Below are 12,393 nucleotides of genomic sequence, written 5' to 3' on the forward strand. Positions count from 1 at the left end.
TGGAAGCCCTCCCTGACCATCTCAGACAGGTGTCAGATCCCTACAACTCCTTGTGTACCCTCCTATCCTGGCTTATCATTTTACATTGTAATTATTGGTTTAATCATCTCTGCTTCTAGACTGTGAACTCATCAAGGGTGGAAACCCTGTCTTGTCCACTGGTATCTGGAGATCCCAGTGTCAATTCTGGGCACAGAGGTGCGTCATAAATATTTGTTGAATGAACAAATAGGTGAATAAATAAAAGTGTTCCCTTGCAAGTTTATTCCACTCTGAAAACGTTACATAAACCAACTGCAGGGACTCTGCATATCCATATTCAGATGCCTGAGATTGGCCAGAAGGACACAGGCAAGAACAACAGGTTAGAGATATTATTTCTTTGACCCTGTGTATCAGAAAGAAAATATCCCACTATCCAACCCAAGACCATAGGCGTAAATAATGTTTGATGAGGGAAAAAAAATAAGCCTGAAAAATTTGTGGCTGGAAAAAAATGTTTCAAACAGCATTTTATTTTTCCCTTCTGTGGGCTTGTTGTATAAATTATGTGTGAGACAAATATGTGATAGAGAGATTCAGTGGTAATTACTTGTTCTCAAATGTCTGGTTAACCACGCCTCTTAATCCCACATACAGTAGTTTAGCACAGAATTAAATTCTGCCCTTTAGGCAGGATCAGCATCTGGAGTTTAGTGTTTCTGTAGTTTAAATGTTTTTTTCCCACTATTTGTACTTTTCCATTTAGAATAAATGCACTGGGTGTGTGTGGGGAAATATAAATAGAATGGGATTTTTATGATTCAACTCATCATCCTTATTGGTTTGTGGTCGATTTTTGTAGATACTAATTTTTAAAATTACCTATCTCTAATTAGTTACAGGAACATAGTAAGAATTGCTGGGCCACTCTCCTCTAATGAATCTAGAATCTTCTCTTTGCCAATAATCAAAGTCTTTAATTTTATAAAGGAAAATCATTTCCTTCAACCTTTACTCCCAAAATGCAGAGACTTCATGGGACAGTGTTGTTTGACATAATTAGGGAGAAAGATTTTTCCCTGCTGCCATACATAGCAGGAATGGGGGAGGGGAAGAGGCATTGATCTAATTAACTGGGGACTCTCTTGCCCCCGTATCAGTGGTAGTACTTATTTATTCATTCAACATCCATTAATGTTCACTGTGTGCCTAGAATGTCCTGGAAGCTGCTATTTACTGGCAATATAAAAAGAACCAAGACATGGTCTCTGTCCTCAAGGAGCTTACAATGGAGTGGGAGACAGTTGTATAAATAACTGCCATCAAACAAGACAAGTCTTACGTGGGAGTCTATACAAAGTGCAGCAAGGCTTTAGGAGAAGAATTTAAGCTGGCTGGGGAAGTGAGGGATGTGGGTTCACAGGGAGGAGAGCATCTGAGCTGAGACGTGCAGGAGCAGGGGTTTGCCAGGCAGCAGAGCCGGTGACTGAGTGATGGGGGAAGGTGCTCTAGACACAGGGCTGAGAAAAGTGGGTCCTTGGAACCTTTGGGGCTTTATGATCAGTGACATGTGACCTGTGACCCACCTCACAACTCACAGAGACACATCAGTGTGAGGCTACCTGGGGAAGACGCTGAGGTTGGTGGGGATCTGTTCAGATTGGCCTGGAAGGGGGTGGGGGGCGACGGAGAGAGTGGGAGAAAGAGGGAGAGAGAGACAGACAGAAAGTGTGTGTTAGTTCACTCTGGCAGCCATATCAGGGTGAGGAGGCAGAGGCAGCAGGACCTGTGCTGTAAGGCACAAGATCTGGACTGACTCAAGTTTCCAGTGCGTGGTCATGGCCACCTACATCCTCCCAGTACAACTTAGGCTGAGCCTTTCATGCAAATTAATTTGAAGGCAGAAAGAGGAATTTAGCCCAACATTAGAATATTCTGATGGCGTGAGGTGGGATATTTTCAAAATAGAGTTTACTTTTTGGGGGGAGGATATTTGTGTGTGTTAATCTATTAAATAATGTATTTAACCTTAGAGAGGTAATTCCGACACTTCCAACAGAGAACCAACCAAGGCTCCTTCATGGTTCTCCATCAGCATTTCCCCTTTTTCTTTTCTTTTTTTTTAAAGAATATCAGTCAACTCTTTTGTTTTTTTTAATTAATTAATTTATTTATTTTTGGCTGTGTTGGGTCTTCATTGCTGCGTGCGGGCTTTCTCTAGTTGCGGCGAGCGGGGGCTACCTTTGTTGCAGTGCGAGGGCTTCTCACTGCGGTGGCTTCTCTTGTTGTGGAGCACGGGCTCTAGGCGCACAGGCTTCAGGAGTTGTGGCTCGCGGGCTCTAGAGCGCAGGCTCAGTAGTTGTGGCGCACAGGCTTAGTTGCTCCGCAACATGTGGGGTCTTCCTGGACCAGGGCTCAAACCCGTGTTCCCTGCATTCGCAGGCGGATTCTTAACCACTGCGCCACCAGGGAAGTCCTCCCCTTTCTCTTGAAAAGCAGTTCATAAATACCTTCTTTATGCTTTACACAAAGTAAAAAATTATGGCTCCATTGGAGCCAGCGAAAATATAGGGAAGAAGGTTATTTTTATAGTTCACATAAAATCTGTGATGTCAGATCTATTCTTCCAGTAGCCTAAATCTTCTATTTAATTGTATATTGACATTTTTCTGTGCTTATGTCCATGTAAGTACTTATGTCTGTTTCCATAGCTCTTCAGAATTTCGGGAAGGAAATTCTGCTCCAACCACCCTAATCTACTACTGACCCCTGTGTTCTGTTGATGAGGTCCCTTTGTGCCATGGCACAGTCCATTTTCCTATCTGAATTGTTCCATCTTAGAAATCCATGAACCTCTCCTTCTTCAGAATCTGGCTCAAAATTAAATTTCTCTGGTAAATTTAATCACTATTCCAATTGTTTCTTTGTTTCTTGACAACATTTATCAACTATTAAAACTTGCATATAAGTTTCTGTTTAAGCCTTCTTGAACATTTTAATGTACATATTTTGGGCATTTTCAAACAGTATCATCCTTAACCTAGTGTAAGTGTTCAGTAGATGGTGACCCAAACTGATGGACAGAAAGTGGAAACACATTTTCATCTGTCTGTCCTAATTTTATGTTTACCTCTAAAATTTCAGAATTTTTTTCTAGAACCCAAAGTACTTGTTGCATCAGGACATAATCTCTATTTCTAACTTCTCAGTACAGTTCTATAAAAATTAAAAAATATATATTTTATATGCACAGAAAAGTACAGAATATAAAAAAATCAGAATTTTAAAAGGGAAATATCCTCTCATATATATTCTAGATGTTTTATTTTTGTTAGAAAGAAATAAAATATTAAAGATATAATTGATATCCCTTTTGTAACCCTCTCTTACACTATTTCCTTTCTTTTCTTCCTAGAGGCAACCATAGTCCTGAAATTGGTGCTTTTACTTCCCATCTCTGTTCCTATGCTTTTACTAAATATGTATTTTTCCATACTTAATATATTTATTAATGTTTGTGTTTTATAATTTTACCTAAAATATATCTTCACATGTCTGGATTTTGTTATTTTTTCCAATCTAAGAATCTCTGTATTTTATTAAACAGATTCTATTCATATTTATTGTGATTATTGACATGTTTGGGATTGGAATTTTTTACTTACCAACATTTTTCAATGCTTTTTTTCTTCTTTCTTGTTATTTTATAAGTAATCATTTCTGTATTTGTTTGTTTGTTTGTTTCCACACTGTTTTGGACAATAAACACTCTATCTTCCTAATGTGGTTACCACTTTAAATTTTAAAATGTGCATCATTAGAAAAACTCCAAGTCTGTACTCACCTTCTCAATCTTAGTCTCTTGGTATTCATCCAGACATTTTATTCCCTATACAAATACAAATATCTTTTTTCTTTCTAAGAAAAATGGTTATACTATACACACTCTTCTATAGCTTACTTTTCTCAAATATATCTTTTGAACATTTTTCTATGTCAGTAATATGGTTCTGTCTCTTTTTCTTAATGGCTACATAGTAATGATGATGATGACCAACATTTGCTGAGTGATTACTCTGTGCCAAGAGTTTCTCTCATCTATAGTTTACAAGAACCATATGTGGAAGAAGCTCCATTTTGAAAATAAGGAACCTGAGGCTTAGAGGGGAGTGGTAGGTAAAATAATGGCCCCCAAAGATGTCCTCGTTTAAATCCCTGGAACCTGTGAATGTATTACCGTACAGGGCAAAAGGGATTTTGCAGATGGGTTAAAGGTTAAGACCTTGAGATGGGGAGATTATTCTGAATCATCTGGGTAGGCCCAATCTAATCACTTGAGTCCTTAAAAGTAGAACCTTTTTTGTCTGGGTTAGAGAGAGAGACAACAGTAGAAGCAGGGTCAGAGAGGTGACAGTGTGAGAGGGATTCAGTACTCTGTTGCTGTTTTTGAGACGTAGGGGTCTACATGCAGGGACCAGCAAGAGGACTTTAGGAGCTAAGGGCTGACCTCAGCTAACATCCAGCAAGGAAACAGAGCCCTCAGTTCTACAACCACGTGGAACTGAAGTCTGTCAACACCTGAAGGAGCAAGGAAAGGGGTCTTCTCCTGGACTCTGAAAGAAGGACCCGAGCACTGCCAACACATTGGTTTCAATCCAGTGAGACCCATACCAGACTTCTGACCTACCAAACTATAAGATAATGAATTTGGGTTCCTTTACACCTCTAAAATTGTGGTAATTTGTTATGATGGCCGTAATAGAAAACAAATACAAGGAACCACAATGAGAAATTTACAGTGAAATGGGAACTCAGACTCAGGTGGTCTGACTCCAGGATGTGTGTACCGCTAAATCATTATTTATTAGCCAGTCCATATTGATGGGCATTTAGATTGCTTTCAATTTACAGTATGTCAGACAATGGGACAGTAGCTTTCCTGATATCTATATCTTCAAATACTTTAGCTAGAATTTCTACAGGAAAATTTTCTAAAAGTGAAATTATTGGGTCAGAGGAGAATCACATTAAGTATTTTTATAAATACTGCCAAATTACCTGGCAAAATGTTCCCAATGAAGCTCTTAGACTAGAACTGAAATCAGCAGGGAAAGAATTAACAAAAAGTATGGATGGATCTGGGTTATTGGTGACCATTTCAGCAAAGAAAAGAACTGAAATGATCAAATAACTGAAAGTGCCTTTCTCCTTCATTGTAACTGGAGGACTTGCAGACATCTGTTCCAGAAGAGTTCCTCTGACTTTGTCTTCTCTCTGTGCATTGTGGACAGATTCACTTTGTGCTTTTACTTCTGAGTCTTGCTTTTTGGCCTTTGAGGCCATAACGACTGGCAAAAATAAATAGCCTTTTCAGTAAGGATCCCTTGTGCTACACATACATTCTAAAATACTCTATTACTTCAACTGAGGCTAGACTTTCTCACGTGCACAATAGGTACTTTAAAATACTGATAGCATTTCATTAATTTTGAATGATAGTCTTCTCAGCAGGGCCCTGGAACTCAACTTATGGAAGAAATCACTGGTTAAAGAAAACTAACATAGCAACCAGCTCACGTGTATGGGCTCTGTGACTAGCTGGCATTTTATGGGAGTCATCAAAGCAGGCCTGATAAGATTTAATGGCCAATTCCTCACGTGACTCTACATCAAAACAACCTCTACATTGCTGGAAACAACTTTTACTTTCTTTGGGCATCTTAACCCCACTCATTTATCTGGAAAGCGGTCTCCTTCACTCCTGGCTTACACCAATGCTTTTGTTGTGCTTGTAGATCTGATAGCATCCTTTTTTCCCAGGCTCTTTCTTTGTTCTAGAACTTCTTTATCTCTCACTCTACTGCCTCAGAGCTTTTGGTTCTCTCCTTATGCTGTGATTTTTCCATCTTTAGAGTTATGAAAACTTTGACTCGATTGTTCTGCTTGTTTTTCTCTCTTTTGCTCAACTGCTAGATCCTGGGACATTGTCATAAACATCCTCATGGCTGTGAAATGGAAAGATGTCTAACTAATGATGTTTGTTTGTTTACTTATTTATTTATTTTTGCTTCATTTTACCTAGGAAACCAGACTGGAAAATTTGAATTCTGATTAAATTTGGGGTATTATAATGAATAATAATACCTCCTATTTATTGAACATTTACCATGTGCCTGATACTATTAATTTTTTTAAAAAATGCTTTAACTTTAAGTCTTCAGGGCCATTCTGTGAGGTAGGTGCTACTATCATCCCCATTTCACTGTTGAGGAAATCGAGGCTTTAAGAAGTTAGGCAATCTGATCCAGGCTGTGTAGTAGTAAATGATAAAGCTGAGATTGAAACACAAGCTTGTTTGACCAGTCTGTACTCTTAACCACTATACCAGAATGTTCTTTGGCATTTCAAAATCATTTGTAAGCATACTTCCAAGAACATTTTTAACAGAAAAATGTTAAACACAGAGCTACTTAGTTGTGATGAAGTAGAAAGAATACTGAGATAGGAGTCAAAAGGGGGAGTCTCAGCTGTGTCCTTAACTAACTGAGCAAGTCCCCAGGCAAGTCGGTTCACCAGCCCCTCCCTTATCTTTTTTTTTTTTCCCCTGTCTGTGAAAGTGCCAATCGTCTAGCATTCTTAAAAAAAAACTTGGGGCTTCCCTGGTGGCGCAGTGGTTGAGAATCTGCCTGCCAATGCAGGGGACACGGGTTCGAGCCCTGGTCTGGGAAGATCCCACATGCCGCGGAGCAACTGGGCCCGTGAGCCACAACTACTGAGCCTGCGCGTCTGGAGCCTGTGCTCCGCAACAAGAGAGGCCGCGACAGTGAGAGGCCCGCGCACCGCAATGAAGAGTGGCCCCCGCTCGCCGCAACTAGAGAAAGCCCTCGCACAGAAACGAAGACCCAACATACCCAAAAATTAATCAATCAATCAATAAATTTATTTAAAAAAAAACAAAAAAAAAACCCTTGATTTCCTCTTCTTTAATTTTTCCTATACTAAGATAGATGAAATCTGCTGCTCCCATATCATTTGTGACAGTTAAGGCTGGTATCAAATGAGTCAGTTGGCACAGGGCTACTTGTTCTGAAAAAAGAAGAAAAAAGCAATGATTAAATGCCACACCCCCTCCCCAGGCAGAGAGCAAGCTAAGCATAATGACTCAAGTTCAAAGCCTAGAAAATCTAGGAGGAAATGGGGTGGATATATTCTTCTGTCTCTAATTTTCTCTGTGTATATTCATCTTTGACCATAACGATGTGGATGAATGTGTGGCTCATCAGTTAATCATCATCTCAAATTTGCTCAAGCCATTGTATAGCAATAATGCTACCAAACTGTCTTTGTCCAGTTGGAAATGAGACCCAGCCATCAAGAAGACTTGCTAACTTTCTCAAGCATGTATCTTCATTCTGTCACATAGCTTTTTCCTATCTCATGTGTTTTTGGCTGAATTGTGTCCCCACAAAATTCATATGTTGAAATCCTAACCCTAATACCTCACCATGTGACTGTATTTGGAGATGGGGCCTTTAAAGGGGGTAATTAAGATAAAATGAAGTCATATTGGTGGGCCCTAATCCAATATAACTGGTGTCCTAATAAGAAGAGGAGATTAGGACACAGAAACACAGTTGGAAGGATGGCCATGTGAGGGCATAGAGAGAAGGTGTCCATCAGCAAGCCAAGAAGAGAGGCCTCAGGAGAAAACAAACCTGTTAACACCTTGATCTTGGACTTCCAGACTCCAGAACTGTGAGAAAATAAAATTCTGTTGCTTAAGTCAACCTATCTTTGGTATTTTGTTATGGCAGCCCTTGCAAATTAATATACCATGTTTTAAATACAGGGTTGTTTTTAGGTTTTTCCATTACTTCTCAGAAGATCTTTACCTTCATTTTTAATTTTCTTTCCTCCTTTGCCTGAGCTAGATTTTCTTGCCCTAGGAAGTCATACTCAGGTATCAAGCTTCATCCACGTACTGGAGTACAGGAATTTCACAGATGTTAACAGTGTTTGAAGAGTACCCAATGTTAGTGAATCTTGACTGGTATTTTGAATATAGCTTACATTTCTACACCTACGTAAAATCCTTGTCACTGCCTCACCTGTGGGTGTCAGTTCTTAAATAATTTAATTTTATAGCTAATAAAATAAAAAACTGAACCATATATAATTGATTTCTCACCCCTCACCAATACCCCATGAATTTTTCTTCTTTTTCTTACTTCCTCTCTTGGTAAAATGCAGCAGCATGCCTATTCATCTAGGTTCATGTTCTCAAGCTAGGAACTTAGGAGTCATACTTGATCTTTTCCTTGCCTCGTACATCCAACTCATTACCCACTTCTGTTCATTCTTCCTTTAAAACATCTAATAGGAAAAGACTTGTAATATTAATCTATAATATTAAATTTGAATTACAAATATCAGTATGGACTAATGAAGTACAAATATCAATATGAACTAATGTATTAAAAATATCTATGTATTTATGTATCTACCTATCTATCTATTCTAGCTCTGTCCACTGAAAGAACATAGAAGCTATGATATCCCCCTAGCAATAAGCACATCCAGAATCCAGATTTTGTTTTCTATTCATCATTACCTACAAAAAGAATAATGGTCTGTGGAGAAATAGCTGATTCAAGGTGTTGGGCAGTGAAACTACAAGGTGAGTTTAGGATATCTTGTATTAGAAACCAAGGAAGTGCTCAGTGATTTATGGGGGCATGTTAAAAGGACCCAGGAACTAGTTTGAAAGGATTTCCACTACACAAATTTTGAACAATTTGAAGTATAATTGATTGTAAAACATTGGATCATTAGAGATTACTACTCAATAAATCCTTATTCTGAAATTGGTAGTAAAATGGAAAGAAGTAAACATTTACTGTATCTTTTTATGAGGAATTTTATATTATCCTAGTTGATGAGGGAAAACTCATCTTTAGAAAAGAATGGCAAAAAAGGAGTGATACTATTTGAAAGTCATTATTTTGCAACCCCCCAATGAAATAATTGATTCAGGCAAGGATCATCAGTGGTGAACGTTTATTGCGGAACAGGATAGTCACACGGTGACAAACATCACCACACATATTACTTACTAATTGCAAAGAGCAGAAGGGAGAGATCTGGTAGTCACCACTTTGACCAAGTGATCGACCTAAAAGCATTGATAATATGCTATAATCTTGCATTATGTTTCTCCTGATGTGATGCAGATGAAACCCACAGAATTGTTTATGAACTACTCTTGCCAAAAGTGTTCAACCTGAATCTAATTAAGCCTTTGGACCTAACTTCAAATATATAGGAATTATAGGGCATCAGAGGACAATCAAATTACAAGGAAACCTATGGAGGAATCCCAAATGTGAAATATTCTATACGACAACTTTTTTGGATTCTTCCAAAAGTCACTATCATCAGTGAAGAAAGAGTAGGGGGGAACTGCTCTAGATGAAAAGAGATAAAGAGACATAACAACCAAATACAGTATATGAACCTTGATTGACTCTTGGCCTGATAAAAACAGCTAAAAACCATTTTGGGAACAAGTGGAGAAAATGTGAATATGAGCCATATATTAAATGATATGACATACGATATTAAGAAACTAATATCAACGTTCTTAGATATGATAATGAATTGTGGTGATACAGAAGAAAATTCTTTTTTTTTTTAAATTAATTAATTTATTTTTGTCTGTGTTGGGTCTTCGTTGCTGTGTGCAGGCTTTCTCTAGTTGCGGTGAGCTGGGGCTACTCTTCGTTGCGGTGTGCGGGCTTCTCATTGCGGTGGCTTCTCTTGTTGTGGAGCACGGGCTCTAGGCGTGCGGGCTCAGTAGTTGTGGCACACGGACTTAGTTGCTCCACGGCATGTGGGATCTTCCCGGACCAGGGCTTGAACCTGTGTCCCCTGCATTGGCCGGCGGATTCTTAACCACTGCGCCACCAGGGAAGCCCGAAAATTCTTACTTTTAGGAGATGTGTATTTGGGTGTGACTAGGGAGCAGGATCCTCCTCTCAAGCGGCAATATTACTCAGGATCAGTTGAATGTGGGCCCAGTGTTGCTAAATCATTGTCTTGGACAATAAGTCAAAAAAAAAGTTTGTATACAAATTCTCATTTTAAACACTGACAAGTAATTTTCTTTAAAACACCGCAGGCTGAAAAAAATTTGGGCTACAGTGTACGACTCCTCCACACTCACTCTTTCATACTGGTCTCTGTATCATTCTTTATTCTCTCTTCTTGATCTAGAATACTTTCTCCATCCTTTTCCCTTTGAAGTCCTGTGAGTCTTTCAAAACCCAGCAAGCAAGGCCATTAACCTTCTCAAACTCCCGTAGGCAGAGCCAGCGCCCCCTCTTTGGAGTGTCTGGCCATTTATACAAACCTCCATCCTAGGACTTGGAATGGAATGACATATTTGGTTGTCCGTCTCCTCCCACTGGGTTCTGAACCCTTATGATCAAAAGCCACAGTTTATTCATTGTTGTCTACCCCGTGCTGCTCACAGTGTCTAATATAAAGTCAGCCCTCGATGAACATCTGTTGATTGAGTTGCAGCCTGTTAAATGCTGCAGAAAAATTTAGGACATGGCTTCTGTGGCATCCAGCTGGAAATGTACTTAAGAATGTCTGTGAATCAGTAAAAGAAATTTTCCTATTATTATATTCCAAGTAAGGCTGTCTTCTGGGATCATTTGTCTGTTATAGGAAGTCAGGTAAACAAGTTCAGTTTTAAAAAGAAAAAAATTGTCAAAATAAGATTCTTTCTGACCTTTTAGTCTAAGAGAATGAGTAATAGAGAACTGCTTCAAGGATGGATTTTCTAGGACAGTTTTGGCCAAGATCAGGCCAAGGATCTAGGCAGCTTCAGTAACCTACGAATACTCTAAACCTACTTGAACCTATATAAGAACTGAATGGTAGAGTGTGTACTAAATCAAGTCACCTCCTCCCTTTTGGGACATCAATTCCTGTACACCCTACACACCCAGTTCTCTCCTTCTTGTCTCTTTCATGCATTTTTTTTCTGCAATGCTTCCTTTCTTCCTTTCTTTCTCTCTTCCTTCCTTCCTTCCTTCCTTCCTTCCTCCCTCCCTCCCTCCCTCCCTTCCTTCCTTCCTTCCTTCCCTCCTCTCTCTTTCTTTCTGCATTCCTTTCAAAATCCAGCTCAAAACCTACTTCTTCCAGGGAGTCTCTGATAAATGCCACATGCCTTGATTTTTTCCTTTATATTGTATTCTCCATTTATCTGTATTCTTTTATGCTAAGTATGGTCTATTCCTGTGTAGGCTATATAATTAGAACGATTATGTTATTAAGAATAAGATAATAATAATTTGGAGGGATAAGATTGTTAAAAAATCGGTGGGAATGTAAATTGATACAGCCACTATGGAGAACAGTACGGAGGTTCCTTAAAAAACTAAAAATAGAACTACCATATGACCCAGCAATCCCACTACTGGGCATATACCCTGAGAAAACCATCATTCAAAAAGAGTCATGTACCACAATGTTCATTGCAGGTCTATTTACAATAGCCAGGACATAGAAGCAACCTAAGTGTCCATTGACAGATGAATGGATAAAGAAGATGTGGCACATGTATACAATGGAATATTACTCAGTCATAAAGAGAAACGAAATTGAGTTATTTGTAGTGAGGTGGATGGACCTAGAGTGTGTCATACAGAGTGAAGTAAGTCAGAAAGAGAAAAACAAATACCGTATGCTAACACATATATATGGAATCTAAAAAAAAAAAAAAAAATGGTTCTGAAGAACCTAGGGGCAGGACAGGAATAAAGACACAGACGTAGAGAATGGACTTGAGGACGCGGGGAGGGGGAAGGGTAAGCTGGGACGAAGTGAGAGAGTAGCATTGACATATGTACACTACCAAATATAAAATAGATAGCTAGTGGGAAGCAGCCACATAGCACAGGGAGATCAGCTTGGTGCTTTGTGACCACCTAGAGGGGTGGGATAGGGAGGGTGGGAGGGAGACGCAAGAGGGAGGAGATATAGGGATATATGTATATTTATGTATATTTATAGTTGATTCACTTTGTTATACAGCAGAAACTAACACATCATTGTAAAGCAATTATACTCCAATAAAGATGTTAAAAAAAAAAATCTCCAGACCCCTCCCTGGAGATTCTGATTCTGTTGGCGTGGAATGGGGGATGGGTACAAGTATTTGAATTTTTAACAAGCTAATTCTTTTTTTTTTTTTTTGGCTGTGCTGAGCAGCTTGCAGAATCTCAGTTCCCTGACCAGGGATTGAACCCCAGCCATGGCAGTGAAAGCCCAGAATCCTAACCATTAGGCCACCAGGGAATTCCCGCAAGCTAATTCTTATCATCAGGCAACTGGGAGACACTG

General features: G+C 39.1%; 1 protein-coding gene across 5 annotated transcripts in view; it reads left to right on the forward strand.

The window, feature by feature from the left end:
- Positions 1 to 12,393, forward strand: part of DDAH1 (dimethylarginine dimethylaminohydrolase 1) — a 248,109-nt gene that overhangs the window by 54,480 nt on the left and 181,236 nt on the right. The window contains exon 2 of one of the 5 annotated variants that reach the window (XM_082339397.1): positions 8,504 to 8,659. The exons of the other annotated variants lie outside the window; for them this stretch is intronic. The gene's annotated coding sequence lies outside the window, so the exon portion shown is untranslated. The remainder of the gene's footprint in view (positions 1 to 8,503; positions 8,660 to 12,393) is intronic. 5 annotated transcript variants of the gene reach the window in all.

This window comes from Balaenoptera borealis (genome assembly GCF_965194805.1).
Source record: "Balaenoptera borealis genome assembly, chromosome: 1".
Lineage (NCBI taxonomy): Eukaryota > Metazoa > Chordata > Mammalia > Artiodactyla > Balaenopteridae > Balaenoptera > Balaenoptera borealis.